The following is a 21,646-nucleotide window of genomic DNA, read 5'->3' as shown; positions in this document are numbered from 1 at the left end:
GATATCAGGGTAATGTTGTTCTCAAAAATAAGTTAGGAAGTGTCCCCTCCTCTTCAATTTTTTGGAAGAGTTTGAGAAGGACAGGTATTAAAATCTTCTTTGAATGGTTGGTAGAATTCCCCTGTGAAGCCATCTGTTCCTGGACTTTTGATTTGGGGGAAAGTATTTGATTACTGTTTCAATCTCCTTTTTAGTGACTGGCCTACTCAGATTTTCTGTTTCTTAATGATTCAGTCTTCGGAGGTTGTATGATTCTAAGAACTTGTCCATTTCTTCTAGGTTGTCCAATCTATTGGTGTATAGCTCTGCAAACTATTATTTTATAATCCTTTGTATTTCTGTAGTATCTGTTGATATTTCTCCTCTTTCATTTTTTATTTTATTCATCAGGGACTTCTCTCTTTCCCAGTAAGTCTAGCTAAAGTTTTGTCAATTTTGTTTATCTTAAAAAAGAACAGCTCTTATTCTCATTGATATTTTCTACTGTCTTTTTAGTCCCTATTTCATTATTGCCACTGTGATCTTTATTATTTCTTCCTTCTATTGACTTTGAATTACTTTTGTTCTTCTTTTAGTAGTTATTTAAAGTGTAAGGTAAGTTTGTTTACTTGAGAGTCCTCTTGTTTTGAAGTAGGACTGTACTGCTTTTGTTACACCCCATTGATTTTGGTACATCACATTTTCATTTTCATTTGTCTTCAGATATTTTTTTATTTCTTCTTTTATTTCTTCATTGACTTGATAGTTATCCAGTAACATGTTGTTCAGTCTTTACATATTTGTGATTTTTCCAGCTTTCTTCTTGTAGTTGATTTCTAGTTTCATACCGTTGTGATTATAAAAGATGCTTGATATGATTTCAGTCTTCTTAAATTCACTGAGACTTGTTTTATGTCCAAACATATGGTCTGTCCTTAAGAATGTTTCATGTACACTTGAAAAAAATGTGTATTCTGCTGCATTTGGATGGAATGTTCTGCATATGTCTGTCAAGTTCATCTAGTCTAATGTTCCAATTAAGGCTGTTGTTTCCTTGTTGACTTTCTGCCTAGATGATCTATCCAATGATGTAGATGGAGGATCAAAGTCTCCTACTATTAAATTGTGTTGCTGTCAGTTTCTGCCTTTATGTCTGTCAATAATTGCTTTATATATTTAGGCACTCCTATGTTAGGCTCATATATACTAATAACTGTTATGTCTTCTTGATGAATTATACCTTTATCTTATATAATGTCCACCTTTGTCACTTTCTTTTTTTGACTTGAAGTCTATTTTGTCTGATATGAGCATTGCTACATCTGTTTTCTTGTGGCTGCCATCTGCTTGGAGTATTATCTTCCATGCCTTCACTTTCACCCTATATTTGTCTTTAAGACTGAAGTGAGTCTCCTGTAAGGAGCATATAGTTGGGTCTTGTTTAGTAATCCATTCAACCATTCTGTGTCTTGATTAGTGAATTCAATCCATTTACATTTAGGTGATTATTGACGGATGAAGACTTAGTACTTCCATTTTATCTTTTGTTTTCTGATTGTTCTATATCTCCATCATTTTTTTCTCCTTGTGTTTCTGTCTTCCATTTTAGTTTGGTGCTTTTCTATGATGTTTTTCTCAGTTTCTTCTTTTTTATGTTTTATATCTCTGCTTCAGATTTATGTTTTGTAGTTACCATGAGGTTTGCATAAAATGTCTAATAGAGATAATAATCTTTTTCACTAATAGCATCTTATCTTCATTTGCCTACACAGGTTCCTTCCTTTATCTCTTCCCCTTTTATATTTTTGCTCTCTCAAATTATCTCTTTTTATGTTGTGAGTCTTTACCAAACTGAAGTAGCTATAGTTATTTTTACTGCTTTTTTCCCTTTAACCTTTATGCTATAATAAAGTGTTTTAAAACCTATTCTGATATAGAGTTGCAATTTTCTGATTCTGTCTATTTATCACCTTACTGAAAGTTTTGAGTACTTCTGTCTTTTTGTTTTAGGCAGAAGAGCACCTTTCAACATCTCTTATAAGGCCAGTCTAGTGTTGATGAACTCCCTCAGCTTTCATTTGTCTCGGAAAACCTGTATTTCTCCTTCATATCTGAATGATAACTTCACTGGATAGAGTATTATTGGCTGACACGTTTTTATCTTTCAGTATTTTGAAAATGTATTTCCACTCTCTCCTGGTCTGTAGAGTTTCTGCTACGAAATCTGCTGATAACCTGATGGGGGTGCCTTTTTGGGTTACCAACCTTTACTCCCTGGCTGCCTTTAAAATTATTTATTTGTCAATGACTTTTGACAGTTTTAATATAATGTGCCTTGGAGAAGGTCTTTGTGCATTGATAGGGGATTAGGTGTCCTCAGCTTCATGGACTTGTATAGCCAGTTCCATCCCCACACTTGGGAAGTTCTCAGCTATTATTTCTTTAAATGAATTCTTTCCTCCTTTCTCCCTCTCTTCTCCTTCTGAGATACTCATTTTCCTAATGCTCCTCTTCCTAAAAGAGTAAGATAGTTCTCATTGAATTTCTTACTTTTTTTTAGATCTTAATTATCTTCTCTTCCACCTACCTGTATTATTTCTAGATTTCCATCTCAACTTCTCTAATTCTCTCTTGCATATGGTCTTCTCAACTTCCATTGCTTTCTAATGCATTCTTCATCTCATTTTATTGAGTTCTTCAGCTCCAGAATTTCTGGTTGGTCCATTATTAAAGTTTCAATCTCTTTGCTATTCTTTCTATTCATTAACTTTATTCCTGAGCTCATTGAACTGCTTTTCTGAGTTTTCTTGTAGTTTGTCGAATTTCTTCATGACAGCTATTTTGAATTCCCCATCAGTTAGATTGCAATATTCCAGACTTTAATTTCTGGAGAACTATCATTATCCTTTCATGATACAATGTTACTGTGGTTCTTCATGGTGCTTGATGAGTTGTTCCTTTGCTGGTGCATTTGAAGTAGCGAACACTTTTCTTCTTTAAGTAAAGTTTTTGTTGTTGTTTGTTTTTACCTGATTCTAAGATTAAACGGGTTAGAAATGTCTTTTGATTGCCAGTAGATGGCACTACAGTACAAGTTTTTGGTTTCTCTTCCTTGAACTTCCTCTGGTTATACTTGAGAGTCTGCACTTTGCACATTCTACCACCTCTGCTCCCCCTTTGGCCATAGGTGTTGCTGTGGCCAGGAGGCTGGAGTTTTATGTGCTGCCTCTCCTGATGCTACCAGGTTCTCTGGGTGTGTGGGTTCAGCCACTGCAGCTGGGTGTCCAAGACCATAGGCACTGCCTCCACTGTTTGCCTGGTTCTGGCTCCTCTCTGTGTTCTAGTCCACCCACCTCTAGATATACAGATGTGTGGAATTCTCTGGTGTCCTGGTGTATTGGGCAGAGGCAGCTTCATTGAGTTGTGGATTGTTACTGGTTGTAGATTTAAGGGGAGAGACAAAGGAAGTGTTCCACTCCACCATGGTGCTGACGTCACTCTTGAGCACATATTTGAGTTTCAATTTTGATAGTTTCTCTTGCTATGCCTTCAAGTTCACTAATCTTTGCTTCTGCAGGGTCTAATCTGTTATTAACCTCATCTATTGTATTTGTCTTTTAAGATATTGTACTTTTTATCTCTAGGACTTTGGACTGTTGTGATATCTTCTATGTCTTGGCTTAACACGCTCAATCTTTCCTCTACCCTCTTGAACATATATTATAGTAATAATTATTTGTGTCACTATGTATCTGTTCCTATTGAGTGCTTTTTCTCCTCATAATGGGTCATACTTTCCAGCTTTGCTCATAATTTATAATTTTTGATTAGATATCAACATTGTAAATTTCACCATATTGTGTGTAATTTATCTTTGTTTTCCTGTAAATATTCTTATCTTTTGTTCTAGAATAGAATTAAGCTACTAGGTAGCAGTTCAATCATAAGTTTTTTTTTTTTTAATATAGGGACAGAGAGGTCTTTAGGGACAATTTTGCCTCAATATCGATGCAAAGAACTTCTTTGTATGTTACCTAATGTCCCATGAATTATGATTTTGATTTGTCTATTGGAAATATAAACTATTTCTTGTCTTCTCTAATTCCAGGGATTTTTTTTCTTCTGTTCCTTTTGAGTAATTTTCCCTGGACTTGTTTAGGTTTTTCACAGGTATGCACTGATCAGTACTTAGCTGAAGACTCAAAAGGGGCCCTCCACAGATCTCTGTCTCTCTTGCTGCCTCTCTCCTTTTCAGTACTCTGCCATTTGAACTCTTGTTGCTTTGGCATTCTGTGTCTTTTAACCCTGTCTATCAAACTCAGGACAACTGTCCCATTCCCCTTCCCTGTTCTGAAGCCTGGAAACTCTCTTTAGTCAGCAATCTGTAGCAGTTGTAGGATTCACTTTGTTTCTCCTCTCTCAGGGATCACTGTTCTGCACTGCTTGAAAAACATTTTTACATATATATTTTTGGTTGTTTCAGACAACAGGGTAAATCTGATGAAAAAATTCCTCACTCAATTTTAAGTATATTACCTGTTGTTTTCTTTGATAGCCAAGGAGTACTTTCCATATTTTTTCATTAAATGAGAGCTTCCTGTTTCTGGGTGCTTTTATTTCAAACTTAGACCCTTCTTTTCCTTCTTTTCAATTCTCCCTAGTTTTTGTTCTCTCCAGACTCTGCCTTGTTCATCACAAAGTGCTGAAGTGAAAATAAAGAAATATTTGAGCTTTAAATGCTATTTTTTTCTACGGGAGATAATTTGAAATTTGTAGAGTTCCTGGTCTTCCAATTATATTGAATGCATTGGATTTATATGCTTTTGTTTATTTTTCTTATTCTGCATAGTTTGAGGGGATGCGTTGGGACATTCAGTTTTGTGTGGAAATACTACCTCAGCTACTCAGGAAACTTTATTACAGTTTTAAATTAAGTGGCTACAGAAACAATATAAAAGACAGAGAGAGAGCAACATATCTGTTCAGTGATGGAAGAAATGTCCTCAAATAACTGGGCATTCTATAATAAACATTCAATTAAAGGAATTTAACATATATAATTGCACAGTTCTATACTTTGATTTCAAAGACAGACACATGTATACTGAATGTGGTACACAAGGCTAACAAAACACACAGTTAAAGAACAGTTACAGGTTTTATTGAACTACAAATTTATACAAAATGACTGGATAAAACTATGAGAAAGTTTAAGATACACATAAATTTCGACACAATGATCTCATTTAGGCAATGTATCCTTTAGATATAAAAGTAGCAGTATTTAAAGATGAATTCAAGGGCTATTATTTAAACCATGTGTTATATGCAAAACAAAAAACAACCACAAAGAGTAAATACCCAACAACAAGGGAAATGTTGAATAAATATCAATAGATCCATACATTTTTACAAATATTAAATGAACTGTATCTACATTTCAATAATTTTTTCAAAGAGAAGCACAAGTTGAAAATTAAAATGTAAAGTATGTTTAGCATCAGTTTTTCATTTTCTAAAAATAACTTTGATTTTGTACATTTCTAAATATGTGTAGGAATGTGGGGAAAATTGAAGATGGATACTCATAGGCCATTGACATTAGTTAGGTCTGGCAGTAGTAATGGTTTTCGAGGAAACAATACATGCTGTTGTATTGTTTCACTTGCTAAAGTAATTATTATTTTAGAATTTAAATATGTATATATACACATAACATATGATAAGAAAACATTAAATAAATGGGCATACATTAAAAAGTTATATTTTGCAACCAATATGAAGCTGCACAAAGCAAAAATGAGGGAAGATTTGACCTAATCTAAACTAGTCAATGAGAAGCCCAAGAATCATATTTGTTCAAAATCTGAATGAAGCAGTTGTTGCTCATCTAGAAAAGAACAGACCAGTCACTCAAGACTGGCACAAGAAGATGTCAACAGCTCTCCACACTATGAATATAAGTGCTGTTTCTCATTTTGAAGTGAACGTTATATTAAAAGAAAGGATCCATAAAATCAAACGGATTGTTTCAGGAAAAAAACTAAAAATATTCACAGCTAGTAAGCTTTGAGATTAACAGGCATGAGAAACTTAATGAGTTTCTACAAATATTTAAAGAATGATTAGAGTTTCACTGACACATTTTCATTACTTTTCACAGAAGAAGGAACAAGAGAAAATAAAAATGGAATCATAAATGTTTGGTTAGACATTAAGTACAATTTCTTCACTGAAAGGCAATTAACAAATGAAAGATGTTTATTAAGAAGCTTAGGAAATAATTATTCATAATAATAAACTCCCCAATTCTTTATGTTAATATAAGCTAATAGATGTCTTGCACTACGTATTACATTGTATTTTCAATTTCTTTTGAACTTCAGAATACTCTGTATAATAAAAAGGACACATTATAATTATTTCTATGTTGGAGGAAGTAAGCTGGGTCATATATCCTCTTTTACTAAAAAAACAAATTTTTCTACTGATTATTGATTACATCTTTTCTACAAAACTGGAAGCATATTTTAACTCACTTTCCAATAGCCTGTTAATTGATTCTTCTGTAGTCAGCACATATTGCAAGTAGACTCTCAGCAGAGCATAAATAAATACAGTAAAGAAATATTATGTTTTTAATAAAATGTTTGAAGTCCTTCTATTCTATTCTGCAAGCTTAACAATAAAATTACCTATTTTAAAAGATGCACTGATGAATTAGATAAAATGTCCTTCTACAGGACACAACTTTTCTGAAGGAACAATGTACAGTGTAAGGTCGGCAAGAAGCATTCAGTATTCCAGTACAGTTTCCTTTCCATTATTCCTCACCACATAAAGAAGGGACCATCTATCAGAAGTTTCCACATGCTGTTCAGTGGTTTGATGCATCAGAATCCCCTGTATGTCTCTTACAATATAAATTGATAAGCTGATCTCAGAGCTATTGATTCAATATACCTTGGTGGGCTTCTAGAATCTATATTTTAACAAGTGTTTCCATTGATTAGGAATCCAATATGACTGATTTGAATTTTATAATTTTTTATGTTTGGGGGAAATAATAAAAAATATGTTTTCAAAAGGATAAACATTTTCATATGTTAATTTAAAGAAAAAATGTCCAAATTTTATGTCATCATAATTATCTATAGAATAACCACTATGTATGCTCTAATTCAGCCCTATCAAGAATATAGAAGATACATTAATTCAAGAAAACTAGATATGAGAGTACCTCTGACTGCTGAAGCATACCACACAGGCATTATTTTTTAAACTAACACACTACATGAAAAAATAAAAAAATAGGATCCCTGGTTGGGTTCTCCAGGAAGCAGAATTTGAGATGGAATTCAACGTGCAGAATGCCTGTAAGGGAATGCCCTTGGGATCAACAGCTATAGAAGAGAAAGCAGATTTGAGTAGATAGAGAAATGGAAGTAAATTGGCAGTTGGTAAATGCCTCCTCTGGCTCCACAGGAAGCTCTGGAGCAAGTATGGCTCATCAGAGTTGTCCTGGGTTGGTCTGAAATTGCTAAGCCTTTATAATCTCTCATATAAGTCACTGAAGGTAGGCTGCACAGGGAAGGTCATGACTTTTAGCAAAGAAGCTCTCCACATCTGAGGCAATTGCTAAAGGCGCTGACAACTGAAGGGTATCTACTGACAAATGCTCCCAACAGCTGGGGCAACAAATCCTTCCTGGAGAGCAAATCTTTGCTGAGCTTTGCCATATCAACTACAAACAGTTGTGAGTTGTAAAATGTGAGATATGAAAAACAACTGTCCTAACAGAGCACTAATTATACACTTGAGTAAGACAACAGAAAATAATAATTCCTTTTACCACTGGAAGTTAATTTAAATAATATTATTATTGTCATTACATCAAGTTGTAATAGTTCATGGATTTGGATTTTTGTGTCTGCTCTGTTTTGTTTGGTCCTGGAGGAAGGGATCCTTCTCTTTTGGTTTTTTGTTGTTGTTGTTGTTTTGGTTTTGTTTGGTTTTTCTCCTAAAGCAAGCTCCCTTATTCAACATACTTGGTATGTAATAGCAGAAAAGAAAAAATTTATTCAGGAACTTAGAAGTTTTATATCAAAATATCTGTTACACTCTCAGATATATCAGTTTTTTAAAAACTGACTTTTAATGACTTGGGGGTGGTTACTGACTAAGGAAGTATCATAAATGTGCTACATTACCATCTTTTTAGTGATGTCCAGAACAATCTACATTGGAAATACACTTTTGTGATATTGCTGTCTATTGCATATTAACCTAAATCAATTTGATGATTCAGGAATTATTAGTTTCCTTTTGGTAATTATCAGTCCTTTATATAGAGGTAGGTAATGGATATAGGCCTCCCCACTAACAATCTATTAGGAATAAGGTTACAATTATAATTTTCACATGGAATACTACCACATATAACTTTATGAACCAACAGAACCAAAATACATTGATAGCAGCTATTCTCTAACCGTACTGCAGTCACAGTTCTTTGTTCTTTGGGTGTTACAACAGCACCTTGTATGAAAAATTCATTCAAGACAGGTGCAGCTGTATTCTCAGCTGAGCATTTACACAGAGTCATGTGACAAAGGATCCTCCGAGTCAGTTACTGGACACTAAACCAGTTGGAATAATAAATGCTCCAAATGGTACAGGTTATAGGGTTGAATACATTCTTAAAACCCTATTCTTGCAAGGGTGAGAATTCCTGCTCAACATTTCTGGCAATTCACACACTATGAAACTCATTTCATCAATTAAAGAAATCATTTCCATGATCTAGTATACTAACACATCCTCAAGTGTTGACTGAGTGTCACATTAGCAGAAATATTTAGAATAGCTTATTCTGCATTGTGGACTTCTAAATCAAATTGTTTAAATGCATCCTGTGGGGAAAGCCTTCCTAAGGAGGACAGTTCAGAAATTAGCTGTTCATGTTGGTGGGAAGGGTAGGCTACAACTAACCAATACACACAAGTATTTCTCACCCAGCCTTCAATATCTTAAAGTAAATTATAGACAATTTAACATGGGCACAAGAATACAAAAGTAAAATTAAACTCAAGAACACAAAACAAAACTAAAATGCCAAATAAAGCATAAAATGTTATTATTGTAACTAACTTTGGTAACTATAGTCATCACCAAAATGTATCACCAAGATATTATACATTGTTTTTAGTATGTATGCCACCTAATACGTGACACCATGTCCAGGACCAAGGCAGCCTATTAGATATCCCTACCTAATTCACTCATTAGGTTCACGACTAAACACTGAGATATAGATTCCAAAATATACCTGACATATAACTCCAATGTTTGATACTTCTGTATATTGCTTTGAATAATTAAAATTTAAAATATTTTCAATGAAATGATAAAGTAGGAAATAAATCCTAACTAAAAAAGAAAAGGAAATGTGTAAGAGATTATGTGATTGTGTATGAGTGTGTGTGTGTGTGAATGTGTGTGTATTTATTTCCATAATGGAAAAAAATTCTCTGGGCACTAGGTTATATTGTAAATACTAAATGTCTAATGTCATGTATGAGAACAAAAAAGAGAACAGAATTTTAAGTAATGAGAAAATTATTATGAGGAAAAACAACTTTTCATATGGTTAAAAATATCAAAAATATTAAAATATCAGAGTGCTGCTCAAAGATACTTGGAATGTATATAAAGCTAGGACAATAAATGCATGTCACATTTTGTTATAAAATGTTTTCTAAAGATGATTACCCTGCCATACAGGATGGTGGGTGCTGTTTAGTTTACAACAGAGTGATTACTATTTTTTCTATGATTGATGTTATTACAATGTTGCCTTGTGCTTGGGCATCCCCACCAGAACTCACCCTAACATAACCAAATTCAAGACTTTTATCAGAACAGAAAACTAAGTCAACAACCACAGTCAGCCAGTGTTCTGAATGAGTACCAGAAACTAGCATTTGGGCAAGTCATTTTAAAATGACCTCAGGTTTTTACTCCTAGCTGTGTTGCACAATGAAGAGACAGACAGTACAAGAAACACATAAGCACAGCCTCTTAGAGATAGAAGGATCATGTAGTCCAATCCCCATCTCAATGAAGGAATACCTTGTAGATCATGCTTAAGAAATGGGAATCAGTCTCCCCTACAATGAGTCCACAGCAGGAAGTGTTTGGTGCAGAGGATTCCTTTATTTGGAAAGCCATTATTCTCAGAAAGTCATTTATTATTTGGAGTGAAAATGTGCCTGCCCACTGTTCCTAGTTCTACATTGTGAAGAAACAAAAAATACATCAACTCTTTCTTCCAAATGAAAGTTTTTTAGATATTTTAAGATACAATAATGTCTCTGGTTTACCTTTTTCTCTTCAGGTGAAGCCTTCACAACTTCCTTGGTTGTCCCACACATGGACCCTCCAAACCCTGGGGAAATCTGCTTGGGGAGTATTACTTTGTCAATTTTCTTTTTTTGTATGGCACCTACAATGGGATATAATGCATCATCAGTGGAATAATAAAGAGTCATGGTCAGAGAATATGTTTTCTGCACCCGGACACTATTCTGCTGCAACTTTAGCCGGATGTGGATATTTTTAGAGCAGTGTGTGGATGTCTGTCTACTTGCTCGTTTTCACCGTGCACATCACACATTCTTTCCATAGAACTTGTAGCCAAACAAAAATCCTCAATTTGCATCTAGATTTCCAGTCATTCTGCAAGTATGTCATTTATTCTGAAAATCAAAATGCAAAATTTTATATCTAATCCTCCTATATATGCTGGTTGGCTTCTGTTCATCATACAGCTCTTTATGACCTTCAAAATCCAGGCATAATGAACTTCACATACACACAGGTACGTCACCTCTGCTCAAGGCCTTTGTTTGTACTGTTTCTGCTTCCTGGAAGACCCTTTCCAAACCCACACCCATCCACACTCACTTTTCTTAACTTCTTTCAAGTAGTTCACTAACTTTTGCTTATTTGTCAGTTCTGACTTCAAAGATCCTCCAGAACAGCCCCAATGAACAGTGGATTTATACACTGAAGTGCTCCTTATTAACATTCAGTGTTCTTACTAAACAGCCAACACTGGTCTCCCATGTTACACAGAGCATTCTGTAATTTGCACTCATATTTTCTGCCCTGCTTTTTTTTTTTTACCATGTATAGCTTTTCTTTCATATTTAAACAGTGATGTATTTAGCATAAAAGATAAAAAAATATAGAAATCTTGCATTTCTGCCTTTAATCTAATAAATCATATTTTATTACCACATCCTTTCTTTGTTCATTTTATTTCTATTCCTAAGGATTCAGACATACTTTATTGCTTTTAGCATTTTTCAAATCCCCCAATTTGTGCATTGGACATCCTGAGGCTATTCTTAAAGACTCACAACAATGTATAATATTTTTCAACATTTATATATCCCTTTTTCTGATGTTTGAACATTTTTTTTGCAAGTTGAGCTTATAGTATAGAGTCAATAATTTCTTTAGATGACTATCTTTTCTCTTTTTCATTTGAATTGTTTTCAACTGCAGAATTTGAATTATATTTTAGAAACTCTCATTTTTCTTCAGCTATATTCCTTTTTAGAGTTTATAATCATAATAATCTACCTAAAGTGTTTAAGTCATTTTTATAAAGCTTGTTAAAGTATAATCTAAATATGAAAGTGAAAAAGTCATAAGTGTGTGACTCAAACAATTTTCACCAAGGAAGTACATCCATATAACCAGAGAAGTCAGAGAGATCTGAAGAAGCAGAGATGCACTCTTGTTTGCCTTAAAGAAACAAACTGCCCTATGAGGAGGACCATATGGCAGGAGACAGTGAGAGACCTTTAGGAGCTGACGTTCTTGGTTCTACAACCACAAAGAAGTAAATTTTTGCCAACAACCAATGAACTTGACAGAGGATTTAAAGTTTTATATGAGACTGCAGCCCCTAGCAATACCTTATTTTCAGCCTGATAGGCCACTGAGCATGGGAGTCAGGTAAATCATAGACATAATCCTGACCCACAGAAACTGTAAGATAATAAATATGTGTTGTTTTGAACTATCATGTTTGTGGTAATTAGTTACACAGCAATAGAAAACATAAACATACTAAGTCAGAATCTGGATTTTTAACAAGAATCCTAGTTGACCCTCATGTGTGTTAAGTTTGAGACATTTCTATGTATTCTATGCTGAAGAAACTGTCCGCAGCAGCTCTAGAAAAGGGGATGAGAAATAACAAGGATCACAAAACTACTTACCATGAATCTTAATGGTTAAAAAGTAGCATAAAAGGTTAATATCTGAACATTTATATTTATAACTTCATCACAGGTGTGATTATATTTTGCACATCATAAATTATATATGAAATAGAAATATAAAAAGTTGAACTAAACATAAAATAATGTTTTAAATATTTAATTTTCTATTTTATGGTATAAAATATTTTTCTCACTAAGTTTATTAGTAATAATGTTAATAATATTATTATATATATAATTCTTACATGGTAATATTAGTGACCAACTTACTAAATGTTCAGTTTGTTTGAAAATTGTTGGCTTACATTATTGTAGAGAAATCTGAATGTAAGAATATACATTCAGTTTATATCTATGCTTAAATTTTATGGGTGAAATAACTTTTAAATTGAGAAATTTACATACATTGTAATATGTTGTAATAAGCTGACAAGGGACAAAAAGCATACAGAGTGCCCATATCTTGATTTCTAATACTATTATTCAATAATAGGAAGCAGGGATCTTTGGATAAACAGCTGACTCCAGGACTGGGACAGGAAATACAAAAGATGAGCCTGAATCTTCTAGAGCTTCTTGTAGGGCCAGAAAGTAAGGAAGTACTAAACAAATAAACAAAACACACACACAACAAAACAAAACACCACAATAATGCAATATATCTAAGGGACATAAGAACTAACTGCGTCCCTTTGCCAGTAGCCAACACTGGAATAATTTGAGCAACAAAAGAAATAAAGCAGTAATGGATTATAACTGAAATTATAAAATAATTCAGTATGAGTTCATACTGACATAAATGACTGAATAAATAAATGGGGGACAAACGACAAATCTCCAGTGAAGAATTATTCCAAATAGTTTATTTAAATACTTTGCCTTCAAGGATGTGGAACACATAAGCTTCTGAAAAGCCAAAACAATCTTGAAAATGGAAAACAAGGCTGGAGTCATCACATTTCCTGATTTCAAAATATATTATAAAGCCACAGTAATTAAAAGAGTATGGTACTGATATAAAGGTAGACATATAGACCTATGAAATAGAATATAGATGGCCAACTGATTGTCAACATGACTGCCAAGCATACACAATGGAGAAAGAATAGTCTCTTCAACAGTAAGTGCTGAGAAAACTGGATATCCACATGCAAAATAATGAAAATGTATCTTAAACCATACACAAAAATCAACTTGAAGTGGATTAAAAACTTAAAAAGTAAGACTAAAACTGTAAAACTCCTGGAGGAAAACACAGGGGAAAAGCTTCTTGACATTGGTCTTGGAAATAATTTCTTGGATATGACACCAAAAGCACCGGTGACAAAAGCAAAAATAGGTAAGTGAGACTTCATCAGGCAGGTAATCAATCAATCATTCAGTCTATAATTTGTTTTTGTGTCTGCTGATTAGCAAAGCAAGGTTGCAAGCCAGCCCACATACAATAGGAACTCCATGTACACTTGTAGTGAAGTCATATGACCACCACTGTCCTTTCCCATAGCAGCCTGGCTAGGGAGGGAAGGTAAACGCATGTAGAAATGAGATTGTGAAGCAAGTCAATGTGCAGTAATAACTTCAATTTATTGAATATCTATTATATGCCAAGGAAATTTTAGCTGCTTTACATACCTAGTCAAATAGTAACAACTCAGTAAACTGGACATTATTATTCTTATTTATCTGTAACTGAGACCCAGAAAGATTAAACAATATGCTCAAGGCATGTCCTCACAGGTACTAAGTCGCAAACCTGATATATGAATCCAGGAAGCAGTTAGGCCCTTGCTCTTAATCACCAGGGCACAGTGACTGCTGATACAAATATAACAGATATAGTAAGGGACACAGTAAACATTTGCTTTGATAATCATGCTGTGCAAGTGATTTTTCTTTCTTACGTAGCAAAATGTGAGCATTCTTTAACAAGAAGAAAAAAGACATTTCTTATATACGTACAGAGGCTACTCAAAGGTCTACTCTGATCTTGCTACTGAAGAGGCACACGAATGAGATCTCAAACAGCCAGAAGCTGACGGTCAATTTGGGGTTTACTGTGAATCCCTGAATTCAATGACTACCCAGTATGATCAGGTATAAAGTTAAATGACCTATGACTTAGCTGGCATAAATTTCCAGCTGCTACTCAGATATTTGGAAGTTGCTTATCACTAGAGCATGAGTTTTCTCACCCCACTTACCTCTCTTTTCTCAACTACCTACTATTTCTTTGTTTTTATAAGAGAAACACAGCAAACAAAAACAAATTCATAGAGTTCTCTCCTGGTTTCCAAATGGTTGATGTGTACCAGGTGAGAAATCCAGTAAATCAATGGACACATGCTGTTAAATATCTGCTTAAACTTTCCCCTACAGAATGATATTAGGAGATTCATGTAAAAAGTTGTACATACTTTACATGTTATACAATCAGATTTTAAGAAATTCTCATCCCACCAATCATAGTTGAATTCTTGGATCTCCATTAAAAATACCACTAAATTATGAGAGCAACACTTACATAATAAGAAAACAAAAATGTGGTGGGATATTTATAGTTTCTGGTATATTAGTGTTACCATGTTAGCTCAATAGCATCACCCAATTAGGTTTTAAAAAAAATGCTCTAACAGTGGTCTTTGCAAAGATAAATCTGAAAGCACTCTGAATATACAATTAATTATCCTGTTTAAACACAACATTTTTTGATAAATTAAACTGCTATAGATGAAGTTAATAAAGGTATCTGGAATCCAAACTACATAATAAATGAAAGAGTTAAAGATATGTCTAGAAAAGAGAAAATGGATCGGTGCAATAACTGTCTTCTTTAAACATCTGAATGTCACTTCCATTCACTTCACTCTGCATGATAACTATAACCCTTTTTGAAACTCATGTTCCCCTTTTCTGTTAGGCCTTCATACTTTTGTCTGCATCAGAAACAGCTGCTCTAGGTAAAGGTCTTTTCCTCTTTGAAGACTTTCTTGACATCCAACCTCACTGGTGAAAGGAGTACTTTCCTTAGCTTCTATGACAACTCACTGTACTTACTTCATAGCACTGATCATAGTGGCTGACTGTTTGACTTGCACACTTTTCAGGGGCAGGGATATTTTAATATCCATTTCCACATTCAGGATCTGATACTAACTTTGGTCACCAGCTAAGTATGTGTGAATGAATGGATGAATGAGTGAATGAAGAGCATACAGAAGGCAGGATAGTCTTTCTCTCTGTTGCTGTCATGTGCCCTTTACCATTGGTTGAAATTATAGAGACAAAGAAATAACTTCGAGAACCATCAAGCAGGATGCAGATTACTTTTCAAGGTACTAAGCTGATAGCCTTTAGTGTTTGGGCACAGGATGATGTCAGAGGCACGATGGATGAGATCCCTCCATTTAGAGGAATTTGGAGTAGATAACTTCAAAAATACTTTTTGGGTCTCTTCTTAAGCTGGACACTTTGATAAAATCTGCATTAGCTATACCTAGAGTAAATCTATTTCACATTCAAATTCTGTCCATATACAAGTAGTTCTTTTAAATACAAAAAGATTATTCTCTACTGATCACATACCTGCTAGCTTCCTTTTTAAAGATAGTGTGAAGTATGGTGCATAAAATGAAACTGATATATATTTTTTAAAGTTGAGGTTAATGAAAAGTACCTCTTAATTACACTTCCACCCTTGCCCTGAATTAAGAGTGTGCTTAGATAAATTGTCTTAACTCTGCATCCTAACAATGAACACTATAATCTGCCTCACGAGGGTACCCTGTGTACTTATGGCCTAAATTTTCTAAGTTAATCAAGATGAGATATGGTATGTAAAATGCAAAGTCATCAGTATTAATACAATTCTGTGAGAGTCACTGTTAAAACTCTTCTTTCCCTGTTTAACTTTTTTTTTTTAACAAACTATGCTTTCAGAATAAATTAATAAATTCTGAATGAACTAACCAAAAGGAAAAATACAATATATTACCAATACCAAATGTTATCCATGGAGAGTTAGCAGTAATAAAATATGACATCAAATAAAATGACAGGGCCATTCAGCCGATGATGGACACTTAGGTTGCTTCCATGTCCTGGTTATTGTAAATAGAGCTGCAATGAACATTTTGGTACATGACACTTTTTGAATTATGGTTTTCTCAAGGTATATGCCCAGTAGTGGGATTGCTGGGTCATATGGTAGTTCTATTTGTAGTTTTTTAAGGAACCTCCATTCTGTTCTCCATAGTGGCTCTACCAATTCATATTCCCACCAGCAGTGCAAGAGTGTTCCTTTTTCTCCACACCCTCTCCAGCATTTATTGTGGCACATATAAACAATGGAATATTACTCAGCCATAAAAAGAAACAAAATTGAGTTATTTGTAGTGAGGTAGATGGACCTAGAGTCTGTCATACAGAGTGAAGTAAGTCAGAAAGAGAAAGACAAATACCGTATGCTAACACATATATATGGAATCTAAGAAAAAAAAATGTCATGAAGAACCTAGGGGTAAGATGGGAACAAAGACACAGACCTACTAGAGAATGGACTTGAGGATATGGGGAGGGGGAAGGGTAAGCTGTGACAGAGTGAAGAGTGGCATGGACATATACACACTACCAAATGTAAAATAGATAGCTAGTGGGAAGCAGCCACATAGCACAGGGAGATCAGCTCGGTGATCTGTGACCACCTAGAGGGGTGGAGTAGGGAGGGTGGGAGGGAGGGAGACGCAAGAGGGAAGAGATATGGGAACATAGGTGTATGTATAACTGATTCAGTTTGTTATAAAGCAGAAACTAACACACCATTGTAAAGCAATTATACTCCAATAAAGATGTTAAAAAAAAAAAAAAGACAGGGCCTACAGAGAATTTTAATTAGCTATCAAATTATACTTAATTTTTTAAAAAAGTAAATGACAGAAACATATACAACAAACCATAAAATTGCATCCTGCTTCAAACTCTAATGTAAATATTATATGCTCCGAAAATAAACAGATATAAAAGATTTAAAATTCCCTTAAAGTTATTAGTTTGTACCATATGAAATTTTCATCTTAAAAAACTGCAATTCCAACTCCATAAATCACCACAAAAATGTTAGAGTATTGAAAATTTATATAATGTCTCCCATTTTTATTTTTCAGAAAACATGTTTTTCTTTAGAAAATTTTGGCTTTCTACCTAAATTCAGAACAATGAGGGAGATTTCAAGTATAACAGTCTTTAAAATTCTTCTGAAAATAGGGATGATGATAGTGTAATGCCTGTCACATAATACCTACTAAATGAGTATGAGCCTATAGAGAGAGGGGAAAAAGGAAATTAAGAGGTTAGCTTTCTGGAATAGACTTATTATATTTGAGATGCCACCACACTTCTGTTCCATCAGCTTGTGTTGATGTGTGTGATGAAGCACTCATCATGTGACAGGTAGGATTCTACACACATTCGTCTATTAAACTGGAAGGACAACTCTATTATTATTCTATTTATAGATTAGAAAACTGGAAAGAGAAGCATAAGTAATTTGACCAAAGTAAAAAAATCATGAAATGGAACATGAGGAATATATGGGTTCAGTCTCTAGAGCAAACCCTTCACTCTGCTGCCTCTCTTGTGTGGAAGGCCATCAATGAGAAAGTTCAATTATTACTGGCAGAGTAAATATAACTGGGTCTTCCTATATTTGTAATTTTAGTTAAAATTAAGAATGAATTGATGGATTTTTGGCCTTCATTTAGGATATAAAAGCAAGAAGCAGTGTCACTCCTACCTAATAACAAGAAGATGAATAATCAAGAAAATCACAACTTTTCTTGAATACCTCAACTAGAATATGTATTTGGTCAGCCAAAGGTCCTCAACTATTTCCACTGCATTGTCTTGACCTTTAAAAAGTTAATGTTATTGTGTTCCTAAATTACCTTAATAACCTCTATCAATATACACATATAGGAAGCCTAATTTCATATCATTCCAGCTTCAGATTTTGTGTAAATAAAAATAGTGCCTAAAAATTATTTTTTTTAATTTTATATTATGGAGTCGACATTGTTTTTCACTTTGGGTTTGAGAATGGTCATAAAATATATATGGTATAGAAAAAAGTTCATCACCAATATATTTTAAAACTTTATTTTGGTCAATTACAAATAAACACAAAGCTCAGTAATTACTTTGAAAACAAATTTTTATGTTTTATCTCCATCTAATTATTTTCACTTGATTTGTTATCACCAAACCCTCTATTCCCAAGAAATTATGAGTATAAAAACCTTCAAAAATAGAAATTTTAAAATCAGAAAATATCAAAAACAGCAAATTTTTCTCTGTCTTGCTTTTATAGCATCAGTCTATCTAGGTGGTTAAATTTCAGCATTCAAACTATTTATCCAACCTCAAGTTTTCAAGGGTATTTGTGAAGCATTTTTAATAGATGCCTTACATTCTTGTCTTTAAAAACAATTTTAAAGCATTTCTAATAATCATGGTTTTACTAAAAGTTAAGTGTTTTCTTTTAATATGGGTAAGGTTTTTTTAAAGGGAAAATATTAAAGAGTTTAAAATTTAAAACAAAATACACAAGTTTCATTAAATAGTCAAAGCAAGTCCTCCAAGATTCATTACTTTTTGTTTACATTAAACATTTCTAATAGAGACTGAAAGGAAATAGGAAAGGGCTATACACAGGTGTTTAGAAACTTTACTTGCAGTTCATTTACGTAACACAGAGACTATAAATACTTGTACAGTAAATTCATAAGTAAGTGAATGAAAGTGTCGAAAGTGCTTTACTGGTGCAAAATTACTCATGGTTAACTCTGCCCTAAATCTGCACAACACATACTGAATACCACTGTACATTCTATGGTTTTCTGAGCCAACATGCCCTAAACTCTGTTAATAATATACCTCCTGAGTTTTACTTTAATATGACGCGTCATAATTACCATGGCCAATGATCTTGCTCTCTCTGAGTGTTCCTTAACAATAACACTCCTTCAAAAGTGCGGTGTTGGTGTATTTCTCCTAGTAGACTCCTTACTCCACATCCCGAGTCCCTAAAAGTGGGGATGTGGAATAGCACACTCCTTCCTGAACCAATTGACAGGTCTGGACACATGGAAATTCTCTGAAAAATATGTTCTATGTGTTCTCCTGATCTTGTGAAAAGAGACTTGTCTAGGTTTCATGGCCAGCACTTGAAATAAAAGCTGCTAACTTGATAATCATAATAAAATGTAATTCAGTCTCATGGGCTTTGGACTTTTCTTGAACCATTATATACATCAGAATTGAATAATTCAGAAGATATTTTTTGAGATCTTTACTGTAAAATCTACCTATAAGGATATCTAGAAAAACTTCATTAAAGGAATGATCATAATTACAATGTTGACATTCTTCTACAATATGAGTAATGGTTATTGATTTGATATTTGAAATTTAAATCTCTGAATAATAGCTAACCTATGTTACATTCTCACAAAATTATCAAATCCTTTTTTTCATGATGAAGCCTAGTGAAGGATACTCTTACTGCATATGTTTAGTTTTTGTAAACAGTAAGGAACTCAACACACATCAGGATTCCTTCCTGTGCGTGGTTTAAGATAAAATTGGAGCCTCTAAATCCAGGATGAATACAAATTTGGGAAGTACAATCACCAGCATTAGACTTGTCATCATATTCTCAAGTTTCTGGGTCAGCAGAGTTAATTGATTATTACAAAGGTTTAAGAGTAAAGTTATAAATGATAACATTAATAAATAAGTGAATTCATCAGTTACATAATTTGTATTGTAATGTTCAAAAACATAAGCAAAATCACTGACACATATTTAGCCAAAATAAATAAGAAAGTAAGTTACTGCTTGTCCTCAATGATTTTGATAAAATAAAATACCAATATTAAAGTATTATAGACATATAAGAAATAACTGAATCTAAAGGAAATATAATTGGAGCTAAATGTAATTTCTTGTCTGAAACTTTATACAAATACCATAGATTTTCTTTATTTAAGAGTCAAGCCAATTTCTCTCTCTCTACTAGATTCTACTCATATCATTTACTTGAATTCATGCATTTAGTAATTCATTTAGCAAACAATTATTGAACATTTATTATATGTAGAAAAAAATAAAAATTTGTGAATCAGCTTTTTCTGCATCCACCCATTATTTGAACTGCCTACTGTTAAGGCTAGTGGCTGTATTTTCACATGGAAGAGTATTACCAGTCTTTTCAAACTGATATGATTTCTGACCCAAAGAACTGCCCATCTGTCTCTAGAATATATCTACCTCTATTATATTTTCTTACACACTGATTTAAATTATTATCTCCAGAAATTCTAGCTTAAAATGGAAACCACTCCCACACACAGAGTTTCACAACAAATTTCAGAGAAAAGAACACAAAATATTCTGAGTGAAGCACAAAGCAACATATGAAAATCTACAGAATATTAGTTTGTTTGGGAGGCTATTAACCAGAATACCGGCCATCCTTAATGTCTTTGTCAAAGGCTTTTTCTGTAAGAATCATTGTGTAAGTATAATTTTTATAAGTACAAGAAGTTATCCAAGGTACCTAGGCTAAGACATGCCTTGAGAGAGACAGGAACATGAAACTGGAAAACCCCAAACTGTCAGGAACCAAGTTATGGCTATTTCTATCTTTCTCTTTTTAATTCTCTTCCTTCCTTGCTTCTCTTGGCATCCCTGCTCCATCATTTTTACTTGTCAATGCACTTGAAAGATGGTTAGTATACAGCCAAACTAGCTATATAATTTAAGTTCAGGAAAAGAGCCTATTCCAATCTTTATCAATATGTAGGATCACGTGATAACAAACCTGGCTGACAAAGATCATCAGTGTGGGAAGTGGTGGGAGGCAGTACCATTTTGAGAGAAGAGGGCGTCATCATGGTCTAGGTGCACATTAAAAATGGTGGCTATTATACCTGCCAACATTACATTTCATGGATTTTTAAGGTCTTTATACAACTTTTGAGGCATTTATTTTTCTCTTTTTAAATTCTAACTAAAAGACAAAAATATGTTAATGCTGCAGTAGTTAAGACAATGAATCTACCAGTATCTAATCTAGCACCATGTCAGTTCAGGTCAAAAAATTATTGTTAAAGGGTCTTAAAGTTCCACAAAGTCTGATGGAAAATATTAATAAATTTATTCAGAAACATGAAGAAAATGGTATATTAACTTAAAAATAAGACCCAACAATATATATTTGTATCAAATGTTTAAGGTTTATATTATTTAATCTGGTAAGAAAACATTGATTCAATTTAAAATGACCAAAAGAAAAAAAAATAATCAAAAGATATAAG

Source organism: Stenella coeruleoalba (assembly GCF_951394435.1).
Source record: "Stenella coeruleoalba genome assembly, chromosome: 9".
Classification (NCBI taxonomy): domain Eukaryota; kingdom Metazoa; phylum Chordata; class Mammalia; order Artiodactyla; family Delphinidae; genus Stenella; species Stenella coeruleoalba.
Note: the sequence above shows the minus strand (reverse complement) of the source record.